Source organism: Dendrobates tinctorius, unplaced genomic scaffold (assembly GCF_039654945.1).
Source record: "Dendrobates tinctorius isolate UK_male_01 unplaced genomic scaffold, ASM3965494v1 ptg000016l, whole genome shotgun sequence".
Taxonomy (NCBI): domain Eukaryota; kingdom Metazoa; phylum Chordata; class Amphibia; order Anura; family Dendrobatidae; genus Dendrobates; species Dendrobates tinctorius.
Genome location: NW_027361684.1, coordinates 65477161 through 65495861, shown reverse-complemented (window position 1 = coordinate 65495861; position 18701 = coordinate 65477161). Strand labels below are relative to the sequence as shown.

Here is an 18701-nt window from a genome sequence, read left to right as displayed (position 1 = left end):
GCACGTGGTAGAGAGCATTGCTGTGCAGAAAGGTGATACGGAGTATTATTGTGCATGTCGATGGTAGGGAGTATTACTGTGCAGGTGGATGGTAGGGACTTTTACTGTGCAGGGAGGTGCTAGGGAGTATTACTGTACAGAGAGGTGGAAGTAATTATTGCTGTGCAGGCCGATGGTACGTATTTCCATAAACCTTTGGTGTTAGGGAGAAATACTGTGCAGGCAGGTGGGAATGAGTATTTCTGTGAAGGTAGGTGGGAATTAGTATTATTGAGCAGACAGATGTTAGGGAGCATTACTGTGCAGACAGGTGGCAATGAGTATTACTGTGAAGGCAGGTGGTAGGGAGTATTACTTTGCAGGCAGTTGATAGGGAGTATTACCATGCAGGGATTAGTAGTATGCAGGAAAAACAGACCAGTAATCCTAGTAGGCTTTTTATGGACTCCAATAAGCCTGCTGCTATGGCATGTTCTGGCATTATATTATACCAGTATTTTTAAGTGAAGAAATTTTTCAGAAATAAATGAATAATCTCTCTTTACATATTAAAACTCGGGGGAAAGAATTAATTCCTTCACTACTGCCCCTCTTGTGGTGATTTAAGCTTGCAGGGGTATTCTGCATAGCATTTCCAATGAGTGATGTTTGCCACTTATGATATAACACAGTAACACTGACAGGCCACCTAATTGTGTTTCCAAAGCTGTGACCAAGAGTGCATCTGTTAATGCAAGAGGACAAACTTAATTATGATGGTGTGGCTATGCAACACCTATCAGTGCCGTGGGGTACTCGGTCCGGGCCAGTCAGTTCCTCGGGGGTTGTCACAGCAGCAATGACCCAGTCCATAGCCATGGGAGTGTAATAAAATGTAAGAGGCAAAGTTTATAGGGGATTTAACGTGACGCCACCTGTAGTGTATGACAATGGATGGCCGACGTTGCTTAGGGAGTCCACTGGGGCCGACAGTGACACAGCTGGGATGGTTCTGCTCCCCACAGGTGGAGTGGGACCCCAGGGATACTGCTACTGTTCTTATAAGGGATCACGGACGTTGGGGTGCAGGACTAAGGGTGTGAGGAATGACTCAAGACTCAGGGGTTGTGGTTTCCTTTACCTTTACTTGATGGTTCGAGGTGCAGACCGGAGCACTGATAACAGTTGGTAATGAAGATCCGGGCAGCCTGGAAGCAATTTAGGGTCCACTAAGCCAGATGGGTTTGTAGGCCTTCCTATTGCGCTGTCCTCTGAGGTCCTTGCTGCCTAAAGCTTTGCTTGGGCCTCTGTTCCTTCCTGTCCTTAAGTCCTTGCCCATATGGCATGCAGCTTGAGCCTACTGCAGGTGTTGCTCCTTCGTTGCAGCTCCAGGCTCTGGGGTGCTGCTGTGCCAATGGGTGTTTGTTGGGGCCAGGAGACCTGCAGTCCCCTGCCCTCCAGATTTAGCTGCTGGGACCTACGCAGCCATGGACTCCGGCGTCCAGTTTCTAGCGCTCAGCTCTGGGGTGAGCTTGGTTACAGCTCCTCTCCCCAGGTTCTCCTTGACTTCCCTCATCCTCCCTCACTGCTCTCTCTCTCAGACTCTCTCTCTCAGACTGTCTTAACCCGCCTACAGGCCAGAACTTATAGGGAAGCTCCCCTGAAACCAGGTGTTAACCCTTCTTGTCTGGAGTCAGGAAAAGTGTTGGATGCTGGTGTTACCTAGTAAGGGGACCCCTTCTTGCTTCCAGACGTGACATCACCCCCGTAAGGGAGGCAATGCTACTGTGGCAGCTGGACTCCTGGGGTGCCACAGTTATCCCGACCCCTACTTCCCTGCTTTCAGATTCTGAGCTGTGAGGTGCTAGAAAACAGAGGACTTGAAGGAGGAGTTGGGGCACCCATACTACCACATGCTGTGATGTGACAGGGAGCAGAGTGGTAAAATAATATAGTTCTCTTACTTTATTGGTGCAGTCATTCCACGATGCTGGGTGTGCGACTGCAGAACCATCCGTCTGTGTCTGCAGAAGCAGGAGCTGTTATTACTTAGGAGTATAAATAGTGTCACTATCTAAAAGGGAACAAAGGGGCATTTCATACTTCTGAGGCCCTAAGTGGGTATCAATTTTGGGACAAAACGGGCACTACCTTTGTGGGAAAGCAAAGGTCAATTTTACTTTAGATGCCAAAAGGGAGTTATTACTATGGTGGAAATTAAGGGGTATCTTTACTGTTTAGTGGCAGAAAGGGGGGGGGGGGGACAGGTATTGTGTGACACAAAGGAGGCATAAATATTCTATTGAGAGTTGCAGAATTTTTAATTTTTACTATGTATGGTGCAATATAAATTTATGGAGGACTAGGGGGCACTTTTACTGTGTAGTGGGCAGTCAGAGGAGAACTGAGTGTAGCAGCATAATGAAAAGTTTGTGTGCAGAGACAGGTTAGGTGGTAAAAGGAAAAACCGCAACTGACAACCAGGGAAAACATCATCTTTGAGTCACTAAGTTTCCCTATACCGATACCGATTATTTGCATCATTCCAGCGCTACAATGAAAAAAAGCACATGCAGGAGTGGTGCTTTAATCATGCATCATGGATGCCAGTGAGTCTGGAGTGCCTCCTCTCACAGAGAACATCTATGAACCGTTTTGTAACCTATATGCAAGTAATGGCCCTCTGTAATGGTGCTCTCACATTTGCCACTCCGCATTGCAACATAAAGCTTAGTGCTGTACGCTTTGTAAAAGTATATAAAATATAAAGAAAAAGATGAGGTACAGAGCTGTTCTCTCTCCACTGGGCTCCATCTCTAAAACTATCTTCACATCTTCAAATGATCTGTTGTGATACCAACGTCCAGGGTGTGTCTGTGTTATGGAACGAACAGATGCAAACTGTCTGACTGAATGGCTGGTTTGCTGTCTGAAAAGCCTGAAAAAAACTCCACACAATTTTCCTAGTCAGATGATGCGCACATGTGGCTGGTGCCATACGCTGCCTTCAAGCATTGAACATTTGGTTTGTCCCTAGCAAAACACCAACCCTAATGTAATTGCATCTTTTCCATGTTTTGTGCCCCTAGGTTTGACAACATTTAAGGGGACATTCATGTAAACCATGACAATCTAATTACAGTGCATCTTTTATTTAAAGTGACGCAAGGCCACTTCTTTGCCCGAGGAAGGTTTTTCTTAACACTGTTAAGCACAGTGCTGATTTCTTTTTCATCCAGACAGTGCCGGTACTGTTCCTTCTCCCACTGTGCTAAGATTAATTTTATTTTTTTATTTTAAAGTGAATATCCACCAAAAGAAGAGTCCGTATATTAATAAGTCAGAAGGCAGAGTTATAGCCAGAATGCAGTAATAGTCTTTACAACAATTATTACAATCGCTGCATTTTGTATTCTTTGTTCAAATCATATGGAAAGCCTCATACATGACAAACGTATCCATAGGATTTACATTACTCAATAGAGACCAAAATAATGTATTTATGGTTATTGATCAATCCACTATACTTTTTTTTTTTGCACTCTGGGATAATGTTGCCGCCTATCCTTTTCCCTACAAAGGTACATATTAAAAAAAGTGTACTGTATAGTATACAGATGCTGTTTGTTACAGTGGGTGCATCATAATAGTAATCTTTATGTAGCATCAATATATTCTGCAGCAAGGTACAATTTGTAGGTTACATAAATGCAAAATCAGTAATTACATAACTAATTAGCAATTTACACAGTGTTAGATGGATCTACTCCCAAGAGCTTACAATCTATAAGGAACCGAATAGTAAGCACTGGCTCTTATCCAGTAACCCCCCAGCATGGTTAGACATAGAAACCTTCATAAATGATACAAACCCCCGAAACCTAATCATTAACACCCTAACAAAACATTTCCCAAACTCCACAGCCCACCCAATCTTTATTGCCACTACACACGCTTGGAAAAAACCAGCAAGCAGGAAAAAAGGATCTCACAACCTAACAATCCTGAAAAAAACTACCTTTGAACATCCTGTTATCCATAATCAACCAAGAATCACATAATGCTTGGGATGAATATGGTATTAAAAAATTAGGTGACATCTTCGACGGATTGTTATTTCAAAAATTTAGCGAATTAAAAATAAAATATAGACTTCCCTCATCAATGTTTCTCCAGTTCATGATACTAAAACAACAGGTTCAATCCTTTCTTCAGAAAAAAACAAGGTTCTCAGAAGCAACTTTAAACCTATTTTGTAATGCTGAACATAGGATTTTCTGGAGCCATACTTACATCTATGACTGGCTTAACAATGACACTGATCTTACAATAAATGCAACCATTAAAAAATGGGAAAATGATCTAAAAATCAACATAACCTGCGATGACAGGGAAGATGCTTTAAATCACTCATACGCCTCCACATTGTCTATGGCATTACAGGAATCGCATTTTAAAGTCATATCTAGATGGTACTTCACACCAGCCAGGGCAGCAAATTTTGCTCAGGAGGCCTCAACCGTATGCTGGAGAGAATGCGGCTCCCATGGAAACCTCCTACATATGTTCTGGAATTGTCCTAAACTAGCCACATTATGGTCACAAACCTCTTTTACCATCAATAAAATAATAGGTAAGCCTATTACTCTTTCCCCTCAACTTGCGCTACTATCACTTGGTCTCTCTGATATCAGTCCAGACAAAAAATCCCTCATCATTCATACCCTGCTTGAAGTTAAAAACTCAATTGCATTCAATTGGAAAATAAAAACCCTCCTGCTTTTCAAGATATAAAAGATAGAATCCTTCTCCATAAATCCTATGAAGAAAAATTCGCTCTAGTTAATAATCAACTAACCAAATGCTCAAAAAAATGGTCTCACTATGACTACCTGACTCCTTAAACCTTTAACATTACACCCGTCTCACGGTGTCACATCTCATACTACATATGATAATTTCTTTTCTGTACAACCTTTCCATGCCCATATTTTTGACTCATTGTAACTTCGCTTCAGACAATGTACCTATCCCATCCTGTATACCAGCATTCTATTTATGCTAATGTTAATATTATGTACGATATATATTGTACAATGTTTATTGTTCTCTTACTTGACTTATGTCACTTCATTACCTAACAAACGTTGAGGCAATTGTTTAAATGTTTAATTGTCATGCTACTTGACTTACCTATATAAATGCACTTGTTTTATTATTGCAAAAATCTAAATAAAAATACGGGAAAAACAATCTATAAGGAACCATGTTATGTTTAGTTTGCAGTTTTTTATCAATACAGTATACTCCCACTTGCCCTTCTCCACAATGGCAGCAGTCTATTCTGCCTAATTCTTATCCCAGCCCCAAAAAGTAACTTGACAAGAAATATGTTGGTAGATCCAGCTGATACGTTCGTACACATGACCACCACATTAAAAGAGATATAATTTTGTAAGTAAAATGCAAATTAAGGTCAAACATTGGTTGAAGGCTGAAATTGTGATTCATTTTTAAATATTTGGTGGTATTAGGTGAAATTGTAATTACAGCTATTATGTTGTGTAAAGATATTAAGGGCATCTTCTCGCCCAACTACTTGCACCAGTGACCCATTTCCGTCACATCTCCTCCAGTCCCTTTCCCCTGCTGTCACCCCTCACCTAACTAAAATATTTAACCTCTCTCTCTCTTCTGGTATTTTTCCCTCCTCATTTAAGCATGCCATCATACATCCACTACTTAAAAAACCATCCCTCGACCAAAACTGTGCCGCTAACTATAGACCTGTCTCTAATCTTCCCTTCATCTCTAAACTCCTGGAACGCCTGGTCCACTCCCGTCTTATCCGCTATCTCTCAGAAAACTCTGTTCTCGACCCTCTCCAATCCGGTTTCCGCTCTTTACACTCCACTGAAACTGCCCTCACTAAAGTCTCTAATGATCTGCTAACAGCTAAATCAAATGGTCATTACTCCATGCTAATTCTCTTGAATCTCTCTGCAGCATTCGACACTGTGGATCATCAGCTCCTCCTCACTATGCTCCATTCCATTGGCCTCAAGGACACCGTTCTCTCCTGGTTCTCCTCCTATCTCTCCGACCGCTCCTTTACTGTTTCTTTTGCCGGTTCCTCCTCCTCTCACCTTCCCCTTACTGTTGGGGTTCCTCAAGGATCGGTTCTAGGCCCCCTCCTCTTCTCCTTGTACACTGCCCCTATTGGTCAAACAATCAGTAGATTTGGTTTCCATTACCATCTCTATGCTGATGACACCCAATTATACGCTTCTTCTCCTGACATCACGCCAGCCTTTCTAGAAAACACTGGCGATTGTCTAAACGCTGTGTCTAATATCATGTCCTCACTATATCTGAAACTGAACCTGTCAAAGACTGAACTCCTTGTGTTTCCTCCCGCTACTAATGTACCTACACCCGACATTGCCATTTCCGTCTGTGGTTCCACTATTACTCCCCAGCAACATTCCCGCTGTCTTGGGGTCTTGATTCCGAGCTTTCCTTTGCCCCCCACATTCGATCACTGGCTCGCTCTTGTCATCTGCACCTCAAAAACATTTCTAGAATTCGACCTTTTCTTACTTTTGACTCTGCAAAAACTATTACTGTTTCTCTTATTCATTCTCGTCTCGACTATTGTAACTCTCTTCTAATCGGTCTCCCTCTTACAAAACTCTCCCCTCTCCAATCTGTCTTGAATGCTGCAGCCAGGATCATATTCCTCACCAATCGTTACACCGATGCCTCTACCTTGTGCCAGTCATTACACTGGCTACCCATCCACTCCAGAATTCAGTATAAACTTATTACCCTCACCCACAAAGCCCTCCATGGCTCAGCACCACCCTACATCTCCTCCCTTGTTTCAGTATACCACCCTACCCGCGCCCTTCGTTCTGCTGATGACCTGAGGTTAGTATCCTCAATAGTCAGAACCTCCCACTTCCGTCTCCAAGACTTTACACGTGCCGCACCAATTCTTTGGAATGCACTTCCCAGGTCAATACGATTAGTCCCCAATCCCCACAATTTTAAGCGTGTCCTGAAAACGCATTTATTCAGACTGGCCTATCGCCTCAACACATTAACCTAACCTATCCCTGTGTGGCAGAGCCAAAAGTTTTACCATAACCAGGTTCCCAGCATCATGTTCCCACATGCTTTATGCATCCATTAGCCCTCTGTGTCTGTACTGTTACACACTTAACATTATGGCTGGTCCATACAATCAGGGCAACTGTTACCACCCACCTTTCGTGTCTACCTCTTTCCTCATAGACTGTAAGCTTGCGAGCAGGGCCCTCACTCCTCTTGGTATTTGTTATAATCTACTGTATGTGATTATTGTTATGCTGTAATGTCTATTGTCTGTACAAATCCCCTCTGAAATGTAAAGTGCTGCGAAATATGTCGGCGCTATAAAAATAAAATTTATTATTATTATTATTATTATTATCTCCCCCCAAATCAAAATTCCTGTGTATTTATTTTAATATTTTATAGTTGCTTTTTGCCAACTAATGTAGATGCCATTACATACTGAATAGTGGAGTAGTTTTTCATAATAACCAATCAGATTCCTCCTTTCTTGTCCCAAAGACTTTGTAGAATATCAAAGCTGAAATCTCATTAGTTAAAATGGGCAACTACTCCACTTTTTCTTAGCACCAGTTTTGTTAAATTTCCCTCTTTATTTCTTTGCTCACATGGAATAAGTGACTTGGTAGATCATGACATTATGATTTCCCAGTTATACATTACAATTGTGCACCACTGCTTATTTTCACCCCTGCTGAGATTCATATACTATACCACGTCCACAGAAACAGGGATTGAAAACCGTTCTGGGAACATTTTTGAAGGGAACCTTGTCAGCAGGTTTTCACATACAGAAGTTGCAGTATTGCTAACATTTTTTGTAGAGATCTGATGTACCAGTCATAAAAAACCTAAAGTAGAAGTTATATGCAAATCAGGCAGGAAATGCACTAGGGCTGTGTCACCGCACTTGGAAGAAACAGTTTAAGGGTCATCCAGAACTTGATTTTTTTCATGTAGGTCGTTAACTATCTGCCTGTTCCACAACGTGACTGTCTCTACTAGCTGTGACAACTCCTGTAACCGGCAATTCTCCTACTTCCTGTGACATCATGTCGACAGTGCAGTTCCTTCTCTTCCACGCTACACTTTCGACAGGGTGTCACTGTCTGTGTCATATTGATTGATAGCCAGAGCACTGTAGCGTTAGGCTGAGAAGGGACTGCTCTGTCAATGTGACATCCCAGAAAATAGGAGAATCACTGCCAGGAACAGTCCATGACCGCTCTGAGCTGGGAGAGATCATCACATTGCAGAACAGGCAGGTAGTTATCAATTACCTGTTGATAAGTGGATAGCCAAATAGAAAAAATTAGGTCCCAAATAACCCCTTTAAGTGCATTAGCACACCCTTGGTGCACTTCTAGTCTTTTTTACCTTTATCTTCTGTAGAAAATCTTTCATTGCACATTGGATCTCTCTTTTTTTTTATAGGGGGACATGTGCCTCCACAGCCATTCAACTTTTTCCATATGTAAATATGACTGGTTATCTTTAAATGCTTTCTGTCACCAAGTGGAGCCCTTTACATTAAGTATCCTATAGGACAAGGGTGCACATTTTTTTTTAGGTCCAAGGGCAACATTGTCATACTGAACCAATGTAGGGAAGGTGACCTGACGGACGGACGGACTAGTCAGAGTGAAGAAAGATAGGTTTGCACAGTGTAGGTAGGAGTCAGTGATTACAGTGGGGAAACAACTAGGAAAGTGTAGTGGACGTGCAGTACCTTGGGATGACCATTAGATGGCAGGGTGGAGTGTGAGCAAAGGACTTTACAGCAGCTTAGGGCTTTAGAAACCGTTGGTCATGGGGGGCGTGGTGACAGTTAGAGTGACAGTTTCAAGGAACCGGGGGAGTTATAAATACTGAGGGAGGGTTCCAGAAAGTCCCAGTCCCCAGGGGGAGCTCAAGTGCCAGGAGGACTACGACAGTCTGTGCACTCTGAGGAGAATCCAGACCAGGGGGACTGAGGAGAGAGGACGTCAGGGGGGTGGTCCTGACAGGAAAGGGCCGCAGTTGAGACGAGGTACTGGGTGTAAGACACCGTATGTGACACGACGACTGAGCAGTAGAAGCGCTGTTGGTTAATGGGCCTAAGGCGGCCACAGTGACGGAACTGTCAGGAGCGTCGACAGTAAAGGAGGGGACGGTGTGTGCAGACACGTCTCCAGTGTACGGTGTGAGAAGCGGCTCTGGAAACGGAGGGCCGCGAGGTGTGCCGTCAGTCGGACGGCAAGTGAAGAAATAAACTTGGACCTGTTGCACCCAGAATCTGCCTCCATCGTGTCTCTGTTGTCATCTCTGCGCGGTATAAAAGTAGGACCACCCCCCCAGCTCGGCACCCCACCACCGACACTACATTTGGCGTAGTCGGCAGGATAGACGCCGCTAATACATCATCTTCTGCGGCAGGCCTGCCTCAAAGACTGGAAAAGGACTTGGACTACTCTGTTTGGATTACAATTACCTGTGGATTACAAATGACCTACCTGTGGAATACAAATGGGAAGCGCTGTGGCGGATCTGTGTGGCCAGCAGAGGATCCGGGGCGGTACCAGGTACTGTGCAGTATGGCGGTGTTGCTTCAGCGCAGAGGAGAGGTCCGGGTGTTTGCAGTCATGTTGAATGGACTGGGAACCCCTCCAACGTATCCCAAAAGGAAGCAGTATGTGCCTGGAGATCGACGCTTCCATATATTGGACCCTGACAGGAGGGTGGAGAGGCCTGCCGACACCTCACCTCACAGAGGGAGTGGCACAGAAGAAAAACTTGGCTGCGGCTGTCTGATGCCATTCGAGTGCTGCCCAACAGACGGTATGAGACTCTGCAGGTGTCGGGGCATCGGCCGCCTAGAGTGGCAGTGGCGGCAGGGGATGGAGCTGTGCCAGAAGTCGCCCTCAGAGCCACGGGAGAGCAGCGGGATGCTGAGCTGGGGAGCGGAGCCTGAGCGGAGTCAGCGAGAACGGCCGCCACCAATACCAGCAGAGGACTTCTCAGCGGAGCCCCCGAGTTTGGGGGAAAGACCCGCGGGACAGTGGAGCGAGGGACGGAGGCTGCGGGTGAAGCCACGTATTGATGTGATGGAGGCCGCAGCGCCGGGGAAGGTGAGAGTACCCCCGGCACCACCAGTGCCTCCGCCAGCGGCCCTCATCATTCCGCCGCAGCACGCTGCCCCCTGCGCACCGGAAGGCCTGGGTACATCGGGCCCAGTGGTGTATGCAGAGTTGTGCGAGGCCCCTGCTCAAGTCCCTGAGGTACCCCGCCTGGAGCCGCCAGTGCGGAAGTCATCCAAAGAAGACACTGCTGCGTTCCCCCTGCTGATAGCAGCTGCGTCGTTGGAACCGGCCGTTACTCCGGCTCCATTGGAAGTAGTGGATGCGGCCTGTCCTGAGGCCGCAGTTATGCCGCTGCTGAAGTCGACTGCGGCCGACTTAGTGGGCCTTGTGATTCCAGCCTCCAAGGACCCGGTTGTCCCCATTTGCCACCTGGCCCCAGCGGCTGTTGAGCCGCAAAAATCATCGGCCGCCTCTGATCCACGTCCTTCCTTGGTTAAGTCCCGCCCACCGGACTCCAGGGCTCATGCCGGACCCTCTGTTTGGGTCGCAGGAGTTATAGAGAAGAAGAGGGCCAGGGGGCAGGAAGTCTGGAACCTGCTCCATGAGAGGGGAGAGGCTGGCATGGCGGCTGCACGACCCCCGGGACGGCTCGTTTATACTATCTTGCAGAAAGGGACACTTCTTGCATCCTGGGAGCTCCACGGTTGTGGGGTCCCATACTACTGACCACCGAAAGGAGGATTGAACTGTCAGGAGTTCGTTGCACCGTTGTGCAGGTCAAAAGGACAGTTCGCGGTCAGCTTTTAAAAAAAAAAAGAAATGTTTATCTGTGATTTTTATGTCTGTTTTTCTATGTTCCTCTTACAGGATAGTTTGTGTTTACTTTTTAGACTGACAGAGCGCGGGATACTTAGAAGAGAGGGAGTGTCCATGTCCAAGGAAGGGAGGAGGAAAGGAGACATGCAATGTTATGTTATATTTTGGTTTTAAAAGCAAGAAAAAAAAAAAATTATAAAAATGGGTACTTGTGCTATTATAAAGTTGTTTAATGTATAATATGCCAAAGTAAATGCAACAGGTCCGGGTAAGGGAAGGTCTGCGGGACCAAAGGAAAGTGTGAGATCCAGTAGGGATCTAAGAGTTGAGGAGGTCTGGGAGACCGGGACGCCGACCATGACATGTAATTGAAAGAAGGAAAATGAGTTGGAAGACGTGAGAAAGACAGCCGTCCTAGGTCAGGTCCCCAACACCACGGACACCCCTGAAGAAGGAAAGGCGGGCGCCGACAATGATCTGGTAGGTGAGTGGCCTCGATCATGGCGTACCGGATAGTGAAAGGTAACAGTAGGGGAGAGTAGGGGAAAGATACACGCCGTAGAGAGAATACGGGTGTACCTTGCCCAATTTGAAAGACGTAGTCATGTGGCGTGCGCGCTGGTGAGTAGCAGTAGGCTGCTCAGAGCATAGTGCTCCCAGTATAGTTCGGCCCCCGCAGATAGTGGGTTTGGCTCAACTTCTGGTCCGACAACAGAATGTAGGTGTTGATTCAGAACGACGAAGGCAGGGATGACGATTGTCGAGGACGACAATGGACAAAGGAAGGGAGAGTGTAGGGAAGGTGACCTGACGGACGGACGGACTAGTCAGAGTGAAGAAAGATAGGTTTGCACAGTGTAGGTAGGAGTCAGTGATTACAGTGGGGAAACAACTAGGAAAGTGTAGTGGACGTGCAGTACCTTGGGATGACCATTAGATGGCAGGGTGGAGTGTGAGCAAAGGACTTTACAGCAGCTTAGGGCTTTAGAAACCGTTGGTCATGGGGGGCGTGGTGACAGTTAGAGTGACAGTTTCAAGGAACCGGGGGAGTTATAAATACTGAGGGAGGGTTCCAGAAAGTCCCAGTCACCAGGGGGAGCTCAAGTGCCAGGAGGACTACGACAGTTTGTGCACTCTGAGGAGAATCCAGACCAGGGGGAATGAGGAGAGAGGACGTCAGGGGGGTGGTCCTGACAGGAAAGGGCCGCAGTTGAGACGAGGTACTGGGTGTAAGACACCGTATGTGACACGACGACTGAGCAGTAGAAGCGCTGTTGGTTAATGGGCCTAAGGCGGCCACAGTGACGGAACTGTCAGGAGCGTCGACAGTAAAGGAGGGGACGGTGTGTGCAGACACGTCTCCAGTGTACGGTGTGAGAAGCGGCTCTGGAAACGGAGGGCCGCGAGGTGTGCCGTCAGTCGGACGGCAAGTGAAGAAATAAACTTGGACCTGTTGCACCCAGAATCTGCCTCCATCGTGTCTCTGTTGTCATCTCTGCGCAGTATAAAAGTAGGACCACCCCCCCCAGCTCGGCACCCCACCACCGACACTACACCAATGCAAGAGCCGCACTAAAAATTAAAGGGGCATTACCTTCTGTGACATTTCTGGCATATCTAAAATATATATCATAAATGTCCGACTGGTACAAATTCTGCTTGCAGGACTCTTACCTCCAAAAATCAGTACTCTAATAGTATGTTCACACCGAGTTTTGGATTTGGAAATAGATTCTGTTCCTAAAGCCACATGAAAAACCACATCAAATACTCTTTGAATAAAATTTCCTACTGATTTGAATGGGAAAAAATCTCCTTTAGTGCACACAGTGCTGTTTTTTTCACCTTATTTTGTACATTTCACAGTAAAACCAATAAAACTCTTACTCAAACACTATTTGAAACATTTTTATGTGGACTTGCAATAATTCCCGCTTCTAAATCCTTGTAAAAAGCTGTGTAAATAGGCCCGAAGGAGGAAGAGGTCGTGAATGCACATGGCTCCCTACAAAAGATCATGGGTTTTTTGCTTACTGCCTAATGATTCAGAACCCCCATAAACTACAGTGGAGTTAGCCACAGACACAGGAGGCCACCTTGTCTCACCTTGTCTAGTTTACATAAGCCTTTCCTGAGTGCTAAATGGGAAGAGAGACCCCATCTCCTGATGATGAGGCATCCCGAGAGGTCTACACAGGGCACCATTAATACTTGCCAGTCCCTGCTCTTTAGCTGGTTACCAACTACTTCTCTGTTGGTGGCTGCCCATGTACAGCTAACCTAGCAGACAAGCATTTTTCTGTCCATATGGTTGGAGGCCTCACAGAATGGCATCATAGGCCGCATGTGGCTCCCAGGCCAAAGGATGTGCACCCCTGTTATCGGACAACCAGATACAGGGGAGGAAGTGATTGGAACTGCACCCATAAGAGAAGCTCTCCAATCATAACCTACTCTCAGTTCTCATTATGTGACCGCTCCTTCCCCCTATAACAAAATTATTAGGCTGAGTGGCACCCACAAGCTTCATTTCAGAAGGCTGGAAATAAAAGAACCCAGCTAGTCTAGATGTTTATTCGTAATAAAAATACAAACACGTCATTACAATAGTTACTATGTTTTTTCATCACATCCCTGCCTCGCTGATGCTGGGATTTCACAGTCCTTGACAAATTAAGGGAAATCATGTTATTTTACTATAAACTCAGAACATAGTCTAATGGCAATTGGACCCTCTACTTTTTCCCCACAAAAGCACAACTCTAAGTAAAGCCAGGGTCACGCCTGTTTATCACTGCAGAACAGATGAGAAATTGCATATGATTTACGTTGGGTAGCCATCCTGTGGATTTTGCAACCAGGGCACAAGACATCCTGTTTGTACTTCAACAAACCTTGCAAAATGATTGTCACACGCGCAGCTGCCTCAAGTTCCTGATTACTTTCCACATCTGAATATGTCACGTGCTCTTGACCTCGAGACCTCTGATTTCAATGGCTGAAGCGTGAACAGTAATCTAATGCTAACTGTATATCGTACAGGTGTTCATGACAGAAATATACCATCAGCTGATGAGCAAACAGACAACTTCAAGAACAGAATCAAAAGAACAATGCTAAAATAAAGGTAAATACTGAATTGTAAAATATGACCAAATTGCAATAAATTATAACGTGGTATTTGTTAGCACACAGAAGTAGCACAAGGACGAAGGAGGTAGCGTTTCTTATGCTACTTACCAATCTTTCCAACTCCAATTAAAACGTCTAAGGATATACATCTCAGTGTTAAATATGACATGAAAAAATGAAATATAAAGTGATTGTCTTTGTTTAGTCTAGTTAATGATGCCCTGTGATTACAGCAGCCTCTACAATTTTTCAATTGGCCATCTCTGTTTTTAGAGAGATATGGATCCACATTAGTGTACTAAGAGTAGAGGGAACTGTGACAAAAAGTAATGTTAGTTAACAGACTTGGCGACAGGGTTGCCTTGACTGGGTTGTAGCTTCACTGTATCTGTAGCATTAGAAATGATAATAACAACATCATATTAATGACTTAGGAAGGAGATGTCTAAAGCACAAAAAGTTGAACTTTGAGGGTATGTGCTGATGATCCAGAAGTGGCAGCGCTTTGGACGCAGAACATGTCTACTGCATCCAAAGCACTGCCGTCTATTGAACGTAGGTGAATCCGCAAGTGTTCATTGAACCGTGTGGATTCACAGTGTTAAATATATTCTATTACTGAAATTTCTCTTGTGAGGTTTGGAGAGACGCGCCGCATGTCCATCTCTACGGGTGAGCCGCGGGCGTCTGTGGACGCTTATTGGGCATGGGATTTCTTGAAATCCCATCCACTATGCTGTAACATCTGGATGCTGCACAAGTACACAGCGTCCAATCCGAAGCTTTTACTAATTGTTTGCACATACCCTAAGGCTCTGTTCCCACAATGAGTATTTGGTGACTTTTTGATGTTGCAGATTTTTTTCTGGCATGTCTGCACCTATTAGTAAGGGTTATTTGTGTTTTTTCAATACATTTTTAGTGAGTTTTTGTATGTGTTTATCGCATTTTTTGACACTGCATATTTTTGTCTTTTTGGTATGTCATGCTTTAAATCAAGTTGCTTTATTTGTGATCCTTTATGGTATTTGGTTTTGATTAAACTTTATTGATACAATAATGTGTGGATTACATCCATATTTTGTGCTTTTCTAAATCAGAAGTGCTCTAAAAATGCATATGCGCTTCTTTTCCTGTGCATTTTTTGCATCTAATGCAATTCTTTGGGGAAAATCCATACACAAAACTCAGTGTACTCACATGAGCAAATGACCGTTGTAGATTTCAAACAAGCGCCGCAGGTTAGTTTACACAATGTAAAAAAAAAGCACCGCTCCCATGAGATTTATATAAAACCCATCCACTTTTCTAGAACTATAAGATCTGCATTTTTTGCACAGCAAAAATACACAGGGTCAAAAATGTACCAAAAACTCATTGTGCATACTTAACCTAAGGAAAATGGCTTTCCAAAGATACTTTAGAAATGGACCTAAATGCAGTAGGCAGTTTTTAGTTTTGAATAGAAGTCCACTTTAAATCCACTTTAAATAGAACGTCTATCCTCGTCTGTTTAGCTATTAATTTTGTGCTGCCTTTTATATATACAGTAACAACAATTGTTTGTTATTTTTACTAATTTATTGGGTACTTCTGCATATCTTTCACTTCACAACGTAAAAGTAAAGGGAGGGCTATACATTTTCCACATCTGTAGGGCTATATTTTACAAAAGTAGAAGCAAAACCAGAAGTAGGTGGATGGTATGCTGGTAGTTGATTTCAGACTCTGAAACTGATGTACTGTCTTGTTCTGATCATTTTCTGAAAAGTCCCTATATGCTACAGTTTTTTTAAATTCTTTTGTAACAAACCATACAGTATGTGGTGTTTTCTGCTCAGTATATAGCGGAAAGTTACCAACGTCATGTAACTTTCTTTTCTACTCAGTATATAGAAGAAAGTGAAACTTCAAATATTAGGACATAGAACAACAACATCTAAACAAACAATTCTGTGTTGGTAAGCAAAAAGCTATATGGTCGCTCAGTAAGAATATCAGTCTACTTACACTCTCCTACTATTCATACAGTACTATATATTAGGATGTTTGCATGTCACATAGCGAATAGGGACTATGGGCACCTACCTGATCCCTCAAACTAGGGGGGCACCCTAGGCTATCCCTGTCTCACGGATTAAACCGGAAGGTGGTGTGAACACTTTTGACCTGACTTCTGAGTTTGGGCTCCCTCTGGTGGTTGCTGCGGGTAATGGATCTGGTCTAGTTGACAGAAGTCAATCATCTGAAGGGGAGGATTGGAGGTCAGGTGTTACAGATTGGGAAGATTTAAGTGAGCAGGCTTCCTTCAGTTGTTGCTGGTGATTTGGTTTTCTTCCTGTGTATTCTGAAGTCTGCTTACCCCCTGCTTGGTCCTGCATCATTCAGATAGGTTATTTGTTTGCTGGAATCTTTTTTGCATTTGATCCAGTTTTGCCTTTCTCTGCTTTCTGCTTTGCTGTGTGGGTTCAGCATTGTTCCCTGCTGGGACCTTTGCTGGACCCCGTTCCATATGCCACAGCTTATGTCTATCTGTTCAGCATTGCTAGTCCCCTGTTATATCAGTATCTTTGGTTTTGCTTCCAGGTCACACCAGAATGCTGATCTAGTGGGGGAGAGGTCGTGTGGCCTAAGTATTTTTGCATATCAGACGTGTTGGATTTTTCTTAGGGTTTTGTGCGTGATTGCAGACAGTATCTTTTCTGTCCTGTCCTATCAAGACAGTTTGGGCCTCACCATTTGCTTGCTCTATTTTCTGCCTGTGTCTGTGCCTCATCTTGTCTCACCAGCAATATATGTTTGGGGGCTATCTATTCCTTTGAGTTTTTACTCCGGGGCAGTTTAGCTTTCCCCTTTCTTAGTTTAGGCTTAGTTAATTCTTTGGCTGTGTCGAGGCGTCTAGGGCATCGTAGGTACGTCTCATGGCTAATTCTAGTTGTTTTGTTAGTTTAGGGGTCTGCAATCCACTTAGTTACCAACCTTTCTGGTCTTCTGGTTGCCTAGCTTATTCCCTGGTTATCCTCCTCGGTGACCTAATCATAACAGGAAGGTGGAGATGCCAGGGTCACATACCTTGCTATGCTCCTATCTTAGCCCTTATCTGTTCCTTCCCTCACCCAGGGGAGGCGTGATGCAAAAGTGTATAGGATTACACTAACCAGACTGACTGGGGTAGACAGAAAGGGATAAAAGAAAACTACAATCATACAAGTACACTCAGAAAACCAAAAGAGTGGAAAATAGGGTAGAAATAGGAAGGAGAAACCAAATAGGAGGATAAACTTGTAAACCAACTCCACAAAGAAATCTCTGGAACAACTCTCCAACCGACTACTCCAAACACAGAACTTCTCCTTCAACATCAAATCAGGAGTGTGAATTATCACTGGAAATTCCCAAGTGCCAGTGGTGAGCATATATTGCAGAGGGGAGTGGCCAACACAAAACAGCTGAGACAATTCAGGATGGAGAGATCCAGGAGATCAACCTAACTGATTAACCCTTGCAATGACAGAGCAAAGAAAAATCTGCACTACTTAAAAGGAGAGTGAAGCAAGTTCTAATCAATGCAGGAGTTTGTGTAACCAGACACACAATCTTTTAGCCCCTCTCTGTCGCGGTATCCCCGTGACATTGATTTTCTGGTAGTTGTACTATGTGCTTTTAATTTGGATTACAATAACGTAGTAGAGGACTTTGAAATGGTCACTGAACTGTCATACAATTTGATGTTATTGTGTAAATAGGTAATCTAAAGATCACTTTGTATAGTTAATCTGTTGTCAAAAATCAAACCAAAAGGTTGGCCACTACGTGTCTTGCTTCTGTATTATTACTATTATTATTATTATTATTTATTGTTATAGCGCCATTTATTCCATGGCGCTTTACATGTAAGGAGGGGTATACATAATAAAAACAAGTACAATAGTGTTGAACAATACAAGCCATAACTGGTACAGGAGGAAAGAGGACCCTGCCCGCGAAGGCTCACAATCTACAAGGGATGGGTGAGAATACAGTAGGCGACGGTAGAGCTGGTCATGCAGCGGTTTGGTCGATCGGTGGTTACTGCAGGTTATAGGCTTTTCGGAAGAGGTGGGTCTTCAGGCTCTTTTTGAAGGTTTCGATGGTAGGTGAGAGTCTGATATGTTGTGGTAGAGAGTTCCAGAGTAGGGGTGATGAGAGAAATCTTGTATGCGATTGTGGGAAGAGGAGATAAGAGGGGAGTAGAGAAGGAGATCTTGTGAGGATCTTGTGAGGATCAGAGGTTGCGTGCAGGAAAGTACCGGGAGATGAGGTCACAGATGTATGGAGGACACAGGTTGTGGATGGCTGTGTATGTCATTGGTTAGGGTTTTGTACTGGAGTCTCTGGGCAATGGGGAGCCAGTGAAGGGATTGACAGAGGGGAGAAGCTGGGGAATAGCGGGTGGACAGGTGGATTAGTCGGGCAGCAGAGTTTAGAATAGATTGGAGGGGTGCGAGAGTGTTCGAGGGGAGGCCACAGAGCAGAAGGTTGCCGTAGTCAAGACGAGAGATTATGAGGGCATGGACTAGGGTTTTTGCAGATTTTTGGTTGAGGAATGAACAGATTCGT

The 18701-nt window shown here is 44.4% G+C and overlaps 1 protein-coding gene across 6 annotated transcripts in view; it reads left to right on the top strand.

Annotated features, from left to right (window-relative positions):
- Positions 1-18701, top strand: part of P2RY8 (P2Y receptor family member 8) — an 82660-nt gene that overhangs the window by 14795 nt on the left and 49164 nt on the right. For 4 of the 6 annotated variants that reach the window (XM_073565929.1, XM_073565926.1, XM_073565930.1 and 1 more), the window contains exon 2: positions 14013-14097. The exons of the other annotated variants lie outside the window; for them this stretch is intronic. The gene's annotated coding sequence lies outside the window, so the exon portion shown is untranslated. The remainder of the gene's footprint in view (positions 1-14012; positions 14098-18701) is intronic. 6 annotated transcript variants of the gene reach the window in all.